Source organism: Poecilia reticulata, chromosome 10 (assembly GCF_904066995.2).
Source record: "Poecilia reticulata chromosome 10, P_reticulata-male-v2, whole genome shotgun sequence".
Taxonomy (NCBI): Eukaryota; Metazoa; Chordata; class Actinopteri; order Cyprinodontiformes; family Poeciliidae; genus Poecilia; species Poecilia reticulata.
The window spans coordinates 22,998,038-23,017,931 of record NC_088839.1 but is presented as its reverse complement, the minus strand read 5'-3'; the positions used below and the strand labels follow the sequence as shown (position 1 = coordinate 23,017,931).

General features: G+C 38.5%; 1 protein-coding gene across 2 annotated transcripts in view; it reads right to left on the bottom strand.

Annotated features, from left to right (window-relative positions):
- enox2 (ecto-NOX disulfide-thiol exchanger 2) overlaps positions 1 to 8,077 on the bottom strand; it is a 209,837-nt gene extending 201,760 nt beyond the window's left edge. For both annotated transcript variants that reach the window (XM_081611697.1, XM_081611696.1), the window contains exon 1: positions 7,880 to 8,077. The gene's annotated coding sequence lies outside the window, so the exon portion shown is untranslated. The remainder of the gene's footprint in view (positions 1 to 7,879) is intronic.
- Positions 8,078 to 19,894: the final 11,817 nt, after the last annotated feature.

The following is a 19,894-nucleotide window of genomic DNA, read 5'->3' as shown; positions in this document are numbered from 1 at the left end:
GCCTCACTTTCAAGACTTTTGCAATTTTCGTCAAGGTTTATATAATTCCATCAATCAACCAACTAATAAAATACATACATACCCACAGTATGATGCTACCATCGCTATGTTTAACAGGGTTAAACATTTCCCAAATATGTGATAAGAATCATAATAAAATTAATTTTAGTTATAGAAATACTACTGCATAGACTGTAATTGACCTTTATTCTTTATTTGCATTTAGTGGTTAACTTCTGTGTCCTTCATTAAAACTTGCCCCCCAGTTTGTCCAAGTTAGATCCTAAATGCATCGTCTATTTAAGACATAAAATGAATTGTAACCAAAGGTCCAACATTAGCTCATCTGATAAGAATGGAAGTAAACCAAGCAAACGGAAAGGGCAGAGAAAAATGATCCACAACTGAACTCAGAGTCTCTCTACACCAAATATTTGTTTTTAGGTTTCCACTGACACACAGGACTGCTAAAAGGGAACATGCAGGGATGATGGGAATCCTTCCACAAATCCAGAGAGCTTCACTTCAGCTTGGATTTTGAGTTAAACAAAACTGATGTGTGTTTAAGCTTGTGCAGCACCCAGTGTGCCAATACAACGGATTTCTGTTTGCAAGAAGCAGTTTAGCAGCATTGATTGAGATTGTAAAATATTTAACACTTATATCCAAGATGTTACTTACTCATCCGGTACATAAAGACAGGGTGATAAACAGTCATGTCATGTCTGAGACGAAGTGACTATATAGTCTACTTAATAGAATATCAAAGTATTGTTCCGTTTAATAATGTTGTTTACAGCAACTTAACAGATATATTATCAATGTTCAAACAATTTAGCAAATTCTTATTTCTTAGCTGAACTAAAACATTCAGGTACTCTCAAGGGTTTTCTTCTTAGGTTTCAAAATTACACGTTGCATTTTAAATGTGAAGTCAACTTGGCATAAATGAGCATCCCGTCACACCCTTTTACTTTTCAGTCCTCTTAATTAAACAAGCAATGCTACAAATCAGTAAAATAAAAATAACTTGAGCAGGTCCATGATTTTACCCAAGTAAACCTGTTTACTCAGGTTTACAGCAAACTGCAAGGGTTTTCACACCTCTACCCCAGATTCTGGTTGCATTTCTGATAGCAGGCTCAGAACAATTGGCATCCTCCTTTAATCAATGTGAGGATTAACCTTTTTCTATCAACGAAGCCTCCCCATGCAAAGCATGGAGTTGAGAGCGAGGATTATACCTGGGAAGATGTGTTTCAGCTCATTATTGGGCTAAGATCTTCAGACCTGGATGACACGCCATAAATCAGCGGAATTAAGTTACCATTAATGACTCAGTAATCCTTCAAATCTCCCCAAAGAAATGCAGCTCATCATGAGCCTTTCTGGGAATGAGTGCATTTGAAGAGGTGTCTACAATTATGATCCTCCATATTTTTAGAGACAGCTTCGTCACTCTTCTGTGCAGAGCCTGATCTTCTAAACATTGAGATAAGTGCCATAGTGGTTGTTATTATTTCCATATTGCCATTACAGAACTCATCACACTTCCTCACTACATAATGTGTCTCACAAATTCAAGCCAGCCCTGTAATGGAAACAAGAAAAATGTATACATCTCTGCTGAGAAAATATTGGTTACTGCTTTAGCATTATGCACAAATATTACACAATTACAGCTTATTATAGTTTATATATTTTCCTTTCACAGAACAATGGAAATGGAAACTGTGAAGAGCCACAGTGGATTGAGGGTTTGAATGCACTAAAATAAAAAATCATTTTTCACAAAGACTGCAATTCCCATCTCGTAAGACTGGGGATTTTGTTCAAAAATTTAACTAAAAACATTTTTTCATTAGGCAAAGTTTTCTTTCTGCATTTGTTTTGTCATGGCTGAAATGAAGCTAAAAGCGCAAGTTCAAGCTGGAAGACTCCGCCTCTGCTGTTTCGCCCATCGCTGCGTCGTGCTCGTCTCCAACCTCAGCGCCGGTCCTCACCCGGCGCGTCCAATCAGCAATCAAGCTCTGCATATAAGGATCCACGCCGTCAGCCGCTTTCAGCTGCGTTCAATCCGTTCATCCGCACGCCACAGCTTCTCTACAGCTTCTCCACAGCTTCATGATTCCCCGTCCTTCCACCTCTCATCCTGCCATCATAAAAGCCATTTAGCTTTGTCTTGGCTCCTTCTTTTATCCCCTCAGACGCTCTTCAGATGCAAGAGATTTTCTCCGGCCCTAGTCTTGATCATTTCAAGCAGCGTCTCCCGCCTCTCTCTCGCCTGACTGGGGTTTCACCATCTCCCGCTCCATCGTCACCTACTCCACGATCTACCTCCCGCAAGCGGATTCATGATCCCACAATCATACAACTCCGGGCCGTCTTTCTTTGCCTCAGGCATCCCCGCCAAGGTCTCACTGCGCTGATCCAAGTCACTGTTCCCTCCCAGCTCATTGTCCTTCGTCACTCCATTTCTCCACCGCCTTTCTTCGCATCGCCTTCACACCGTTACCACGCCATGGGTCAGCCACGTCAACAACTTCTCTCACTTCCGCATTGCCGCTGTCAGCCCCGCTCATCAGCACCCGTACCTCTTCCGATTTCCCCCACTACGCCCGTCTCGGGCTGTCGGGGTAAGACGTAGCATTCACGTGTCTCATTTGTGTCCGCAACACTTTGTGACGCAAACACTTTTAATTAGTCCCTCCCGAACTCGTAGGCCGTATATGCATGCACCTCTCGGGCTGCGTTCAAAGTGCTTAAGGACTTTTACCTGAACGAACGAATAAATTAAAACGTGGTGAACTGTTATCGGAGGCACCAACATCAGTTCTAAGTCTTTCTCGCTGGGTTTACACCTGTGCGACAGCAGGTGATCTGCTGCTGCTGTTGCGTGCAGAGCTGCACAGGCGTATGTTAGAATCATGGCAGCAAAGCAGCTTAGGACTTTGCACCGTTTTCCCCCAATTAACCGGCTATCCAATAATGCTGTTGGATGCAGGTAATGTTGGCTAAATGATGACCAGATTATACAAATAGAGCACAAATAGAGTTGACAGTTGCCCGTAGGCCACCGATATGTTCAAAAGTGTGTAGGACTCGTTATATTGAATAACTTTCAGAAAAGGTGATCATATGAGTAGTTTTACTGCAATGTGCCTTTTTCTATTGCGTAATATTTTTGCTATGTATTCATTTTGCCCCCCCAATAAGTTGATGCCTCCCCGTTAAACTCATTTGAGCCGGGACGGCAAAGAGGGATTAATCATTCGTATAAACAGACGTATGCGCAGTCAGTTGCAGAGAGCCGGTGTTACATTAATCCGTGTTTCCCCATCAGATACGGTTTTCCCTTAGTCTTCTCACAGCTGGGCAGCCTAAAGTTCACGGGTTGTCATGGTTACCACATTTATCTCTCTGCTTCACATTAGTTAACTCGTCGCCAGTCAGTGCTCTACTGTTTTTCATCTGGGGGATAATATAATTATCGGGCCTTAGGCCCCGTTTACACGACAACGATTTCGGGGGAAAACGGAAGAGTTTTGTTGCGTTTGTAGTGTGCATTTACACAAAACCACCGAATGTTTTCTCTGACAACGGCACAGATTGAAAACGGGTTCCAGAGTGCGATGTTTCTGAAACGTACCGTTTTCCGTTGTCGTGTAAACCGAGAAAACGGATCTGTTCTTCAGTATGACGCAAAACATAGCTGCTTCCTACAATTCACAGAAGAAGAAGAAACTACTCACAATGCTGGTGTTACTGTTTCCCCATCAGATACGGTTCCCTCAGCGTCTCTTCACCGCTCCGCCCAGGTGGCAAAATACATGGCTGCTTGTTCAGCGCTCTTATCTAGAGAACTACGGACCAGGACCAGCCCAGGCTCCAGACGAGTTTAACAGGGGGGCACCGACTTATTTTGGTGGGGGCTATGAGTTTACGTAGCTGAACATAGATAACATCAGTAGCCTACAGGCTACTTGTTAACAAGCTTAAGGTGCTGTGTTGATATTAGCTAGCTAGTCATCTTTTAGCTATCATTACCTGTATCCAACAGCTTTACTCAACACAGTCGGTTAGTTTGGGGGAAAAAACTGTGCAAAGATATTTACGTTTTTCTGTTTTGCTGCCATGATTCTAACACAGATGTGCAGCAGCAGCAGCAGGTCTCCTTCGCTGCCTCACCCAGCGCGAGCGTCTCAGCGTTCATGTTGCGTTTGAAGGCGGCTCGGAAAAACAGGTTACGACTTGTTAACGAATTAAACTGTTTTCACTGCTGAAAAAGGTGACAGGGGACACGGATATGGGAAGTGCGGGAGCTCCTATTATCAAATTGATATAGGAAAAACATACTGTTGGCCATTCCAAGGTAAAAACAATAAACAGCTTCCAGTCCGGGGCCCGCTACAGACACCGTGAAAGCTCAAACAACGTGTTTCAGCAAGGTTATCCCACTTTTTCCAACTGCATGCGCCCTAATCAGACGCACACAATGCGTGTTTTGTACTTGATAGGGAAACGCGAATCCACATGCCTTCAAGTTGAACTTTTTTTTAAACACATGCACACTCAGTTTCAAAGAACCTAGCACCAACTAGGTGCAGCGAGAGCATTACACGTTTTTGATGTGTACCGTTACTGTGTAAACACAGATCGTAATTAAAACGTTTTCGTGTAAATGATCACACAAAAACGGAACAAAAGTTTCGTTTTTGTTGGATCGTTGTCGTGTAAACGCCCCCTAAATTATGTTACCCAAGCCCAGCGGCATGGGCGGGTATTTGGGTGCATGGCCACAGAGTCAGTTGGGTCAGTTTCTCTACCCTGTAGCTGGTCCATGTCCCAGCTTTTATCTACCCTGTAGCTAGCCCATGTCCCAGCTTTTCTCTCCCATGTAGCTGGCCCCTGTCCCAGCTTTTCTCTACACTGTAGCTGGACCATATCCCAGCTTTTATCTACCCTGTAGCTAGCCCATGTCCCAGCTTTTCTCTCCCATGTAGCTGGCCCCTGTCCCAGCTTTTCTCTACCCTGTAGCTGGACCATGTCCCAGCTTTTCTCTACCCTGTAGCTGGACCATGTCCCAGCTTTTCTCTACCCTGTAGCTGGACCATGTCCCAGCTTTTCTCTACCCTGTAGCTGGACCATGTCCCAGCTTTTCTCTACCCTGTAGCTGGCCCATGTCCCAGCTTTTCTGTACCCTGTAGCTGGCCCATGTCCCAGCATTTCTGTACCCTGTAGCTGGCCCATGTCCCAGCATTTCTGTACCCTGTAGCTGGCCCATGTCCCAGCATTTCTGTACCCTGTAGCTGGCCCATGTCCCAGCATTTCTCTGCTCCTATAGCTGGCCCATGTCCCAGCGTTTCTCTGTTCCTATAGCTGGCCCATGTCCCAGCGTTTCTCTGTTCCTATAGCTGGCCCATGTCCCAGCGTTTCTCTGCTCCCATAGCTGGCCCATGTCCCAGCGTTTCTCTGCTCCCATAGCTGGCCCATGTCCCAGCGTTTCTCTGCTCCCATAGCTGGCCTATGTCCCAGCGTTTCTCTGTTCCTATAGCTGGCCAATGTCCCAGCGTTCCTCTGTCCCTGCAGCTGGCCCATGTCCCAGCATCTCACCTTTCTAGTTATCTACACTCCTTTGGCTGATCACCTGTTCTTTACTTCCTTCTCTGCATTCTCAAGTCAGCTCACAAGTTCTAGATCTCACTTTCCCTGGGACCTCGGCCCCGGCCTCTGCCCCTTTTAGGGGGAGAGCATCCCTAATCAGCTTCCGGAATGTTCACCCGAGTTCACAGCAAATCTCAGCTCAAATCAGCTGCCGGGGCCCGAGCGCCAAAGAACTGCTATTCATTGCTGTCATTAAGTCTTTTAATCGTTTCTTTTTCTCCGTCTGAGTCTTTCCAGATTGAAATTAAGCTAAAAGCGCAATTTCAAGCTGGAAGACTCCGCCTCCTCTGTTTCGCCCATCAACCTCAGCGCCGGTCCTCACCCGGCGCGTCCAATCATCAATCAAGCTCTGCATATAAAGATCCACACCCATGCCGTGAGCTGCTTTCCAGCTGCGTTCACCCACCACCTCCCCTTCTCCACCCGCATCCTTCGGCTCTCCAGGATAGCACCCTTTCCCGACCTCCACCATCAGTGTCGGGCCCTGGGGGGAGAGCATCCCTAATCAGCTTCCGGGATGTTCACCCGAGTTCACAGCAAATCTCAGCTCAAATCGGCTGCCGGGGCCCGAGCGCCAAAGAACTGTTATTCATTGCTGTCATTAAATCTTTTGTTTCTTTTTCTCCGTCTGAGTCTTTTCAGATTGAAGTAAACCATGTTGCAGAAATCTTGTTGACATATATGATTCTTTAAGTTAACTATTTATGTGCTAATACTACTGTTATAACAAAAAAACTTGATAATTTGTATCACTAAAAAAAAAATCTGTTTGTTTTCTGGAAAATAATAAAAATATTTTAATACATTTCTATTTTACTGGCAGAACAAATCCCATAAAGTTATAAAGCTCACAGAAGGGATACCTCAAACAAGCAATTTTCCATTGCTGTAGTCCTTTACAGTCAGGCTGGGTATTCAGTATGGCTGTAGAAAAGACCTGACTGAGGAAGAGAGCATTAGTCTCTGAGCTCCATCTTAAGCCGTATGTTTATTATTAATGATTTTGGCTGAATGCCGACATTGATTCAGACTCTAAAAGTAGGCCTGGACATCTTCTATACTCTACTCTCAAAAATGCAACAGCTAAAAGTTGCAGGACACCAGACCTTAAGGTCTGGATTTGAAGACCCGTGGAATTTAGGTCTGTACTCTTATAGTGCCAATGTGTCAAAATGAATATGCTTTGAGCTATATTTAGGGTTATTCTCCTGCTGGAATGTTAACCTCCACACCATTCTCATGCCATTTCTTCCAGGATTAGTCAAAATAAGTAGCACCATTCTTCCACGAGGTAATTTTAGAGGTAATTCTAGAAAGTTTTGCACTAAGAAGAGAAAATCATCACTTTCTAAAACAGAAATATGTTGCTAATAGATAACGCAGACACCCGCCTCAATTATTCGCAGAAAACCTGGTTTTTTATAGATTTTTTTCACAGCGCATATCTGATATATTTGCAAGAATACACAGCTTTGGAAACTGCTTTGGAAACTGAAATACCATGTCGAGATGCTTCTCGACATGGTATTAGCTAACATTTGTGAAGCAGCCAATTAAGGGTAAATAAATGTTGTTTTCCAATCAGTGTCAATGAAAATGACATCTTATTTAGATTGGCTGTAAACCCAAGGGTGGAAATGAAGACTAAATATTACTTTCTGTTATAGTATGACAGTTTCCAATGTGTGTATTAATGCATATTATGATATATTGAGTCTATTAAAATAGGCGGCTCTAAGCATTTTTAGAGGGAGTTTCAAGTCTTTGTGAAATTTGTTAAACGTAAAAATAAAACTTTCAAAGAAAAAAAAGATGGAAACAACTAGTTTCCCATCAAACTTGCTCGACTAATATGCCGTCTACGTATATTCCTACTTTCTGAACACCTGCAACATTTAGTTTGTAGCCTTTAACAACACAACTTTCTCGCCTAGCATTACTTTATTATGCAAACGTATGCTCTCAATACTTAGCAGATATTGTACTCCGGTATTTATTCTAAAACAGGACCTGCAACTTACTACGACAGAGATGCATAACAGCAACTCTACTTAATTAACCTAAAAGTTATATAAAAACAATAAAAAAGTAGTTTAAAGACAATTTGTGGTTACAAAACGCCATAAACAAGAAAACTTGTGCATGTATTTATGTATTCAAACTCAACGGTAGCGCCAAGGAAGTGACATAAGAAAGCGAAGAGAAAAAAAAGTACCTCTCTGAGGAGCGTGTCCTCTCTCATGCCCTCTGAGCGTGTGACAGGTTTCCTATAAACATATGTTTTACTGTGAAGTTTCTATTTCACCTCTTCGCCGAGTTACTAGGTAACATCTCTGTTAGCAACGAGAAATGTCAAACAATGGCGGAGCTGTGACAGGAGCAAAGTACGGGAAGCGGAAGGTCCACACGTGCTTTTCGATGACGTTGTGTTTTGGTTGGTTTGTTTTAGGATACGTCATATCAGTAAATCGTACTTTCAAAATAAAAGCATGTAATACATTCCTACACTACCTGTAACTAACAACTGGAAATCGTGTTTTTTATTATTATAAGTTCTTTAGATTAATAGGCATTTTCATTTGTGCAAACAATGGGAAAAAAATTTAGGATGGATTTATTGAGCCACATTAACACATATAAAGCATGTAAAATTAACTTACTTTAAACAGGAAACAAACGTCTTGGTCAGATTAAAGTTCCACTGTGCAATAAAACACATTTGTTGTTGAATAAATATCTATCTTTAAATATTAAGATATGTGTAAATATAACAAAAAAAAAATCCCTAATCTACTAAATATAGAACCAATATTTAGAGAATAACAGTTGTATTCATTATACAATATGCTTTACTTTCTCAGATCATGTATATAATCTCAGTGATTAAGATTGTTAGAATCAGATGACATTCCCATATTTTATCCATTGTGACAATTATTAGACTGATTTATTTATTTATTTAATCAAAACAGGGTTTTTTTCCAAACCTTTTTTTTTTCAAATAGCTGTCTAATTTTTTCTTAGGCTTTGTGTGTGTCAGTGCCTCTCATCCGCTGTCATTATTTATTTGCTGTGCCTTGTTAGATTTACTCTACATTCTATTTAAAATGAATACAGACAGACTATGATGTAATATAAAATTGAAACTGGTGGGAAGATTTTAATAAAGCTCCAAAAGAAAACGCTCTGTCACATGTTTTGAAATAAAGATATGTTAATTCAACTCTATATGAATTTGGTGAAGCTAAATGTACAGCATAAAAAATAACTAAACAGTGTAAAAGGTCAATACTTTAGTGTTTTGTAGCAATTACATTTTACCTGCTACCAACACCAAAAATCTTTACAATTATTAGTTAAGTGAAAAACTATTAAAAAGTACAAGATGACACAAAATTAAAAATAGACTTCCTTAAGTATTTATGGAAATCCTGCATTTTTATTTATATCACCATCTTTTAGATATAAAATAAAGGGGATTTCAGCAACAGCAACCTCTCTATACAAACATTCCTATATCTTGAACACGGCTAAGATGTGATTTCAGGATATTGCTATTCATCTTCATGTTTCTACTTTTGCTATGATTGTGGATGTTGGGATTTTGATGCTTTGTATGTATTTTTTTTATATTTCCGGTCCCAGTAATTGTTGTTAATATAAATGAACAGACCACTAACATTTTTTTATTACTGTGATAACTGTGATATTTACTTCAAAAGAAGTTATTCCACTTTCCTTTGTCATCCAAATTATGCACTTCATATTGTCTTTGTTGTGCATTGGTCTGAGTTGTACTTTTGACTTTTTCCTAATGCTTAACAACCAAGACTGGCAATTTATTAGGATGATTTGTCATACCTCCACACCACTTAAAATGCTCTTTCAAGCAGAAGCGAAGTGTTAACCCATAAATGTCACATTTTAATCATCACTACCCTGAAAACATGGTTTCCATTTCATTTCAGCCCCATCTAGTGCGACAAATTCTTATTTTAAGGAAGTGTAATTATTTTTTGTGCTTTAGTTTGCATGACTCTCGATTCTTTTCTTATTGTTATTGTTGATGGGGTGTGAGGAAGGACAGGCTGGTAAATGTTTTATAAATTCAGCAACATGTGAATGAAATGCAAGTATAATCATAAGTATCACACACCAACATCATTAACTGAACGTTCAGCATCAGATACTCCCCTGGTAATTTCTGTTTTTGCCCCTTGTCTTCTCTCCACATTCGAAATGATACATGTTCTGTCAGCTTACACACATTTATCTCGCTTGATTTATTTGCATTTGAGTACTCTGCCAGGTAATCACTGTTTGCTCTGTAGCTCGGTTCTGTTTCTGTAGTGTGACCAGACATAAATACAAACTACATCTCTCTGTGTCATGTGTGGTCGAGTTGAAATGGAGAATCTGGTGAAGCGCAAATACTTATCTGAGATTCCTATTAATGTTTGCTGATCCAATAATAGCCCCAAGTGAGTAGCAGTCCCAGTTAGCATGTCACTCTCAGCTGGAGAAATGTGCTGGTTCCCAGCATTTTGCTTTAATAAATGCAGACTTCTCAGCTTCCATGCACAAAGCTTTTTTAAATTTTTTCTTCTTCTTTTTATTAAATATGCAGTTGAAACTCTCTTTGAAAGTTGAGCAGAAACAGTTCCAGTCACTGTATGCAAACTCAAACATATATTTTGTGAAATGCAGATTGCACCATTGGTCAAATGCTTTTTGTAGAGACTATCAAACCTCTTCTCTAATTTAGACTGGTAATTTACCAAAACCTCATTGACAAAAAGATGAAAAGTGGGTTCTCTGCAACTTGTTAAGAGATATTAGTTAAGATGTTTGAATGTACCTGACCCTGTATTCCAAAATTCAACATTTTTTGGATGACTTAAAATCCACAATAACTTCAAACTAGTCACAAATTATTGGCTTTAAAATTTGTTGCAGTTGTGTGTTTTGTAATCAATTCATATTATAATGGAAAAGCTAAAAACCTCAGAATGACTGAAACCAATGACAGAGTACGTAAACTTCTGACCAGAGCATTTACTTATTTATAGAATTGTTGCAGATCTTTTTCTTCAATTAAAGCTATTTCTTTTGTTAATTTGTAATACTGTTAGGTACTTTGTGAGTGCATAGTTTTGGGAATGTTGAGAAGCATATGCTTGTTTGTTCAGTGAGGAAATTAAAGAGACAAAGAAATGCAAACATACCTCAGACTTTCATTCTGTCTAAATGAAATACTTTCTAAAACACATAGGAAATGTTCATTCAAAAGGGTTTTATAGCAAGATTACAAGGGAATTATGTTCTCCTCAGTACCGAGGAAATTAAGATTGCTTTATGAAGATGTCCTTTTGTTTATTTAGACTGAGTATTTCTGTGATGGATATACGGTTGAAAATGGACAGTCAGTTGTCAGATCTTGATTCAAGAAGATTTTCCTGCCATTCTTCTCAGCTTAGCCAAAACATCCCAGCAGAGACATGAAAAAAAGGATTACCTTTGCAGCATCTTTTGCTTTTGAGGAGAGACAACATGTCACATCACTTCCACGGTCTGAACTGAATTCAGTAATCAGTACCTCCTGCGCATGCTGCCCAATCTCCTTTCGGGCTGCAGTCCCTTCACATCTCTCCTCGGCTTTTCTCATTAGGTTTCCCACTTCTATGCATTCCAAGTAGTTTTTGAAGTACATAATACCTTGAATGATGCAACACATTCAAGTGTCGTGCCTGTACAATTCTCATCATGTTCGAGGTGATTCAGGTATAAAAAGTTTTGTATCATAGCAACATCCAATAAAAGCTGCCTTTGATTGGGCATTGCCAAGAGCCATCACTAGTGTGCTCTACAGCCCCTGGACATGCCTTCTTATAAACAAATTGGTATGTGTTTACAAGAAATCAGAGACTTGTTGTACTCTGTCACAGCAGTTTATCATAAACCAGAGTAATAACGGGTTTTCTTCTCCTGATTGAAAGCTCAAGTGCATGTAGCCCCGCTCTCACAGACTGATCATTTGTACACGAACGTGGACAAAATGGACCCAATCATATATCTGAGCTGTGTGGTGATTGCTAAATTAAGCCATCTGCCTGTCTTTCACACTGAGGGGTCACAGTCATGGATAGATTTCATCATGTGTCTCTGCAGCTGATTGTGGCTTGATTACCAGTGTGAGGAGGAAGAATAATTTCATGGCATTTGGGAGTCCTCTGAATTTATCAGTCTCCAAGCTTCCTGGTGGAGACGTGCACCTCATTCAGACAAGGAAATGCAGAGGAAGATGATGCCATATTTACTGAAGCTATAACAAACTTTATATTCTAAGGCATTCTTGGCACAGGAGGGGATTTATAGAAAATCCAGCAAGTTGTAGGCCCTACCATTGGCGCGTTAATGAAAAATGACCAAAGGGAGGGGCCAATGAGCCATCCATTTCAGATGTTTTAACTACTTTGACTCTGGGTTCAGCTAGTTGATGGGACCCCTCCTCCTACCTCTACAGGTGACCTAAACTCTGCTTCACCAATGGAGGACAAACGATGAGAAGATCTTTAAAGTGTCAATTCCACCATTTGGAAATATCCTCAGTCCTGGTCTGCACACACCCTCCAAGCCACAGGCAGTCTGAAATTGAGTTTGTTTTGTCCCTCTGTCTTTATATAAATGCTACTTATTTGATTATAAAGTTACTTTTATGGAAAAGGCTCCAAATAGGCATGTGTCAGCAACAACATGCTAAAGTTTAAGTGGTTTTGAATTTGCTATTCAGTCATTCCACACTCGTTCTCTGCTGCTTTCTTCATTGAAGCTACATTTGATGTTTTTCTTCTGCAAAGAGAAAATGCTTTTCACCTTTACTGACAAAGCATTAAAACTAAGAACATTTTATTTTTTTCATGCGTAGATGAAAGTCCCCACTTTCATTGTTTAAGTCCTGCAGGGTGAAATAGACAAAAACAAAAAGAACCAGAATCCAACGTTATTTCTACAAAACAGCAACAGTTATCTACAAGAAGGTTTGACTTAGTAATTAAAATGTACCTATTGCTCCTGTGATATTTTCTGTAAAAATACATTTGCCGCAGATTCATTGTTAAACAAAATTTCAACACATTAAACTTAAAGAGCTACAATTTTGCCCTTTGGTTTATTATATTAAAACATGTCAATGTATATTAATAGTGCTAAAATAATGTATGATATGAATAGATACAAATATAGCACTATATAACATCCTGTTTCTAAGGTACTTTTCCACAACCTTATCTGAAAACAAAATGAGGTTAAGGAATAATTAGTTAATGAAGACTAAAGAAAAAACAAGAATGAGCTTAACCAAATTTGTGTTTCTATCACTGCTTCAAAGATGTTTTAAAGATATATCAGTCTACAAATCATGTTAGTAAATTAAAATGAGACAAAAAGCACATTTTGAGTGTTTTTAATTTGAATCAAGTATCAGTAAGCCTCAACTAACAATCCTGATTTGATACTTAACACAAATCTGAGTAAGACGAGAATCTATTTGAAAGATGCTCTAGGAAACAATCATGGGAGAAAATAACCTTTTTCCAGAAAGGTTGGGCCCTAAAAGGTACAACCATCCGCCCATCCACCCCTCCGTCTGTCCTTGTAGTGTTGCAGTTTTCTATATGTTGAATGTAGAAAACACTGCAAATTATGGTTTTGAGAATTATAATATTTATTCTGTAACCATATATGCACTAAAAAAAGTTTCATTTCTCGCTGAGAAATAAATTCAGCACTGACATGGTATTAAGTGCCTGAATGCATTTTCAAACATTACTATTTGAAAATGCCCTCAGGGGAAAACTTACTTAATTTCTGGAGAGAAATTGTGTTTGCCCACAATTTATGATATTATGTCATACAAATTCTCAGCACACTGAAAAAGCAGTGCTGCCAAATTAATAAATAGATCTGTTTTTTTTTTTTTTTTTCCAGAAAGGATGACTTGCATCAGATGTTTCATAGTATCAAAGAATGTTCCACTGAAACCTCAGAAGATTTATGAATCCATCTGGGTCCACAAGCTTTATAATCAATTGTAAACATACTGTTGATGAGAAAAGAAAGAGGGGAAAAAAATAACATTGGCTGTCAAAAGAAAACTGAAAACCAACCAAATGTTTGTGTCTGCAGACAAGTCTATTGTTAAATGTTCGTCAAAAATATGGTGCTGTCACAACATTCTTTAAATATTCACAATTAAACCACATGAGCATTTATTCTGTAGTTAGAGGTTGTGAAGATTTTCAAAACAGTAAAAGAGACAATAGTTTGTATCTTTATTTTCACTATTGTACAAAGATGAGTGCTAATAAAGGCAATTTTGCACAGCAATTAAAGTCTTCCTCATGAAGGCAAAATTATGGGAAATTGCACTAATTTACCAGATTGTGTCTGAGCAATATGTGGCTAGAAGTCTGATTATCCAAGGGTTTAAAACACTGGCTGTGCAGTTAAAAAACACAAATGAAAATCCATTAAAAGACCAAAGATTAGTTAAAAAAATATCTATTATATATTTTAAAGGTGTTGTTTCACAATAGTCCTATATAATCACCTAGATGTGCTGAAAATGATAAATGTTCAGCAGAGAAGCCATGGATTCTGACTTCAACCCAGGCAGGGTGAATCTGGAAATCAAACATTTAACACCGAACGTCCCAGTTCAGCTGGCACACCACGAGCATTTGCCTAAGATTATAAAAACATCATAGCCACTTTTAGAACATGCACTTTAATGACTGCATCAAATCTCACGTTTTTATTGCTGACACACAACATCTTGGTGAAATGAACGAATGAACAAAACACGCAGCTAAAAGAAATAAGTTTAAACAGTGAGCATAAGAAATTTTAGGTCAGTTTGTCTGAAGATGCGCAGATTTCTGGTTCATGATTATTTCACATGTTCTCATGAGACTTGGAGGAGAGGGAAGCTCTTATGATGGAAGTCCTAAAATGCATGAAAGATAAGCCTTTGATAAGGACACCAAAGCCAGGAGACATGACAAATCGCAGTTTTATATTAAATTCAAGGTGAGGACACATCCCCAGAGCAGAAGAAATGAGATCTGACGTACAGATGGTTTATTACAACTTCACTTTTTGAAATAGAGTCGGGGTTTTTTCACCTGTATTGTTCGCTAAATACCTCTGATTTTATATTATTCTCCCTGAATTTATTATATCTGTCTGACAGATTACTTCTGTACTTCCTGTATAATAATGATAAAATGAATTGTTTCATTATTTGAGTAGCTCATAGTTATCACCACATGACTTCACTGTCCCATATCATTAATTACCCATCAATTATCTTTCATTTGTTTGAGACTAGGCCATTGTAATATCAGTTGTAAAAGGAAAGCCTAGGCTTCCCTCTTCCTGCTTTAAAACATTTCCAGTTGAGAAAGTACAGAGTCCCTGCACGTTTTGGAAAGGGCCCAGAAAAGCTCTAAAGGAAGGCATCCGGAAGGCACCTTGGATCAGACACTCAGACCACATTTCGCTCCTTTCAGTGCAGCAGAGCAGCGGTTTCACTCCTCCATGCTTCTCCAAGGCAGGGTTCAGCAACCCTATGGAGGAAGCTCATTTCGGTTGTTTGCAGGAAATCGATCGTTCAGTCACGATTCATATCTCATGACCACAGGACAGGTTTGGGGAGGACACAGATCAGGAAATTGAGAGTTTTGCTTTTAATCTCAGCTTTGACAGACTTGAGCAAAGACAACAGCATGACTTGCTCTGGCGACAGCCTTTGATTTTGCCATACAAGAAAAACAAACAAACAAGGAAACCTCCTCCACTGCCACAAAGCACATGTACACTGACGAACCGTATCAGCTTAGCACAGTGAGTAAAAAGCTGATATGGTGGGGACCGCCAACTAAAAACTCAGTTGTGCTAACCCTAAAACCCTATTCATAAACATTAGTGCTGCTAATGCTAAAGCGCTAACCTCCATTCAAATTATATTTGCCCTTGGAAGACAACAGCTCTTGTTGTCTTTGTTTAATTTAATTTTAACATAATAAGTTACTTGTTCTGTTGTGCTGTAAATATTTATGTTTATATCTTGTTCTCTACTGTTCATGTAGAGAGACAAAGAATGTTAGAAGAAGAAACAACATAAACTTCACTCACTTATCAAAATAAGAGCACAAATATAAATATCTAAGTTGAACAATTGTCGATAACCGAAACTTAAACAATGTCGAACATTATTCGATAAAAGTTTACAAAACAGCCAGGTAAATTAGCACTTTAGAATCTATCTGGAAATTGTTTTGGGGAAGCTAAGTGTGCTAATTGCTTTCAAAGTTAGTAAAAATGCTAAATGAAAAACTAACATCGGTACTAATTCATTAGTGTAAGTACCCACTGTGGCATATAAATACTTCCTGGCTTTGCTTTGGTTCTCAGTTCTCAGTTCAATAAAATAAAAACACTCCAAACATCTATAGGGAAAAAACATTTAGGTCAGATGTCATAATTTGCCTCTAATGAACATGGATTATCCTATAATGAGGACTAAGGTGTCCCTATAATGTATCAAATACTTCCTCTTTTCATCACATTGGTGATAATTAGCTTTGGTGGAAGTGAACATGCAAAATACAACAACACGTCTTACTACCATAATAAATGCGTAACATTAATCTTTGCAGGGTCTTCTCTTATGTATATTTATCCTTGTAGCAACATGTTGAAACTTGATGAAAGCAAACAGCTCCAGTTTATCTCAGGGTATTAGATTTTTCAGTAAGACAGTGAATCCATATTACCACACATCACATTTCACACTTAATACTTTCCTGTACAGCCGAATCGTTGCCACCGGGTCGCATCACGTTTGCAAGCGAGCAAACAGCACTACAGCAGCAAATAATTGTCTCTGGAAAATCTGCCTCTGGGAGATGCTGCTGCACAAAACGCAATGAAATTGAAAAGTGTCTCTCACAAATCACTTTGAGAAATATGTTCATTCCTGACAGACAGAGGAAATCTGATTATAGTTTCCTGCTCACACCCGGTATTAGATATCACTGTAGAACAAAAGATATTGGTAAACTTGTTTTCTTGGTCTTCACTGAGGCATCTCTCAATGCAAAAGCATTTCAGCCTTTCATATTACTTTGTAAATAAAAAAAAAACAACAAAAAACACTCCCATTTTCAAGGACAAAATGTGATAAACTGAGTTAAGTTTTTATAAATGAAATATCAAAAGGAAGAAATGTAATTGTCCGCAGAGCCTCAAAACATGCCAACTGAATATATTTGCATATTGTTAGAAAATATTTAAATTAAAAGCTAATTTGGCAGTTCATGTAAGTGTTAACACTAGCATTTTACAGAAATTAATTTATATAAAATAAATATATTTTATTAATATAAAAGAGAATATTTAGTGAAGTTTTAAACTTCTTCCAATCCCCTCCTGAAAAGTTTACAGAGATAATGAGTCCAACTCTATTCCTCCAGAGCTATATCACGTTTTAGATTTGTCCCTGTTCCAATCTGTACTGTGGGTGTTTGTGAAAAAAACCTAACACCCACACAAGGAAAGTTGGTATGTGAAACATCTTTCCTTGAATAGAGGATCTCTGCTGGAAGGCATGGCTGACCTGCTGCAAACTACTTACTTATCTGTAATCACATCATCTGATTTTAGAGATTAAGATTTTAAAATATACGCGCAGATGTCTCCCATACAATCTGATGGAGCTTCAGAAATACTACAAAGAAGAATGAGGGAACCTACTCAAAGACAGCTGTACTGCAATTTCTTGATTTTCTGTTTTTAATAAATTGGCAAAACTCTCAAAAACCTTCTTCCACATTGTCATAGTGAGGTATTCTTGTGCAGAATTTTGAGGAAAGATATTAATTTAAAACAATTTGGAAATAGGATGTAACATAAAATGTGGAACAAGAGAAGCACTGTAAATACTTTTTGGATCCAATGTAAGCTCAACTTGGATCTCTCGAACATCTTAGGTTACAAAGATCTCAAACATGAACTGAAATGTACTTTCTCCATTATCCATGCTGTGCCAAAAAAGCACTAAGGTATATTAGCATTTCAACTTGAGCCCAGTGGTCATAAATAAGGCGGCAAAAAATTTGCCTTTGTTATTCCAACCACAAATGTGAACAAACCTGGCAAAGTCAGAGACGTTTTCAAATTTTAGAGGTTCTGAAAATGCATAAATTCATACATTAAATAATTTAGATTGGGTAGGTTAGTGTCAGCTGCGCCACAGGACTTCTAGTTATGTCATGTCAGCATCTCTGCATATCATTAAACTGCTGGACTGATCCTGTTGGCTCTAGAGCCTCACTCCTGTGAGTCTGTCATATCATCACTTCATCCCCCTTTTTTCACTAACATTCAGCAAACATTTCAGTCCCCGGGTCCTTTGACAATTCCAATTACCTATAAGGTATGCTAATTAATTTTCATACCAAATTTGTAATAGTTTCTTGTGTGAATTCTAAAATTGTTGGGAACGAATAAATTATTTCTCAGTTTTACAAGTCCATCATTATCTGATTATGTCCTTTTCTTTTATCTCTTCACTCAACAGCTTATCAAATATTGACAGCGGGCCTCAGTGGCAGAAATAACCTGCCGTTGCTTGGCCTATTTCATTTGCATTGATGAAAATTTTCATTCAAAGCTGAAAACTCTTTTCATTTCAAATTACTTCCAGAGCCTTTACAAAGATCGTTTCCTCTGCTAGACCAGCTCTAAACCTACACTGTGAAACCGAATAAACAATCTAATCTTACAATCACTGCCTCTGGATTACAGATAAAACCCTCTCTCATTTATTAAGCCTTGTGATCTTGGAGTAATACTACATACTGATAAAAATGGGGGAGCAAGTGAACTGATTATTTAACACGATAACTTTATTTGGAAGATCCAGCTAAGCAGGTTTTATTAAGATATTAAAGTGCAGAACAATGATAAGAATGTGACACAGTTTGAACTGTTTGTGTAAAATAGATGTGCACCGCTTTCCTAAAGTATTGATATTTTTCATATTCTGCCACATAACCAAAAACCTTAAGTTTTTTAATGTAACTTTATGTGATAGATAACACATAGTAGCAAAATAGTGATATTAGAGAGAATGACCACCAGGGTAAATAAGAAAAAGTTATACAATATCATCTGCTAGTACTACACTTCTGTTTTCCACACATAAAACCTCCTTTAGCAAACACAAACATAGAGTTCTTGTACCTCAGAGAGTTTAGGTCAAACCATATTCAGGTGATACAGTGACCTCTAAATGGGTCACTAAACAGAGATCTAAAACCCCATCTTTGGGTGGTAGCTGTTTCATATTCAATCTGACTGAGGTTGCCCTAGTTTGCAGAGAAAATTGGGAGAACATTTTCAGTTTTGAAACCACAAAATGCCTGTAACTCCTATTGTGGTAAAGGGTGGTTCTATGATTCACTTTATATTTGCTGACCAAAACCCCAAAGTAAAACATTAAAGTTTGTGGTGGTCATATGACAAAATGTGGAAAAAATAGGCTAAAGAGATGTTAACACTTAAGCAAGGCAATGTAATTTTGCATTGTGTCGCTAATGATGGAAAGTTTTCATTATTTTTAGATGTACTTTTGGACATTTTAAACAGCTATAATAACTTAAATATTTCCAACAGGCCACCAGCCTGTTGGTGGCCTGTTGGTGGCCAGCAGCTTTTTTCCACGTCTTTATATTTACTATTCCAGGTAAAATGAAAATAAGTAAAAAAGCAAAATAAAAAAAAAGAGAACATCAAGTGTCTCTGCAGCTATTTATTTATCTGGCCATGCTTTAGGAGTTAAAAAAAACCTTTGTCAAATGGTTCTTTTTGTTATTTCTGAAGCCCTGTGTTTCGTGAGGCATCATCTCAGTCAATGTTATTGATATGGGTTATTTTCATTGTGCCTTTCTCCACATTTGCTGCTCGCTGTTCCATTTTTCCTCTAAGTTTAAACCCGCCTGGGTTCAGAGATTTGTCAGAGCTGACCTGAGAAGACCAACATTTCCGCTGCCTTAGGCTTCATACACAAACCTCAGTCCTGCAGACAGCATCTGAATAGCAAAGACATTAGGTGCATTTATCAGCCATCTTGGGCAAATGGGTTTTGTCCTTCACAGTAAGTGTTTGG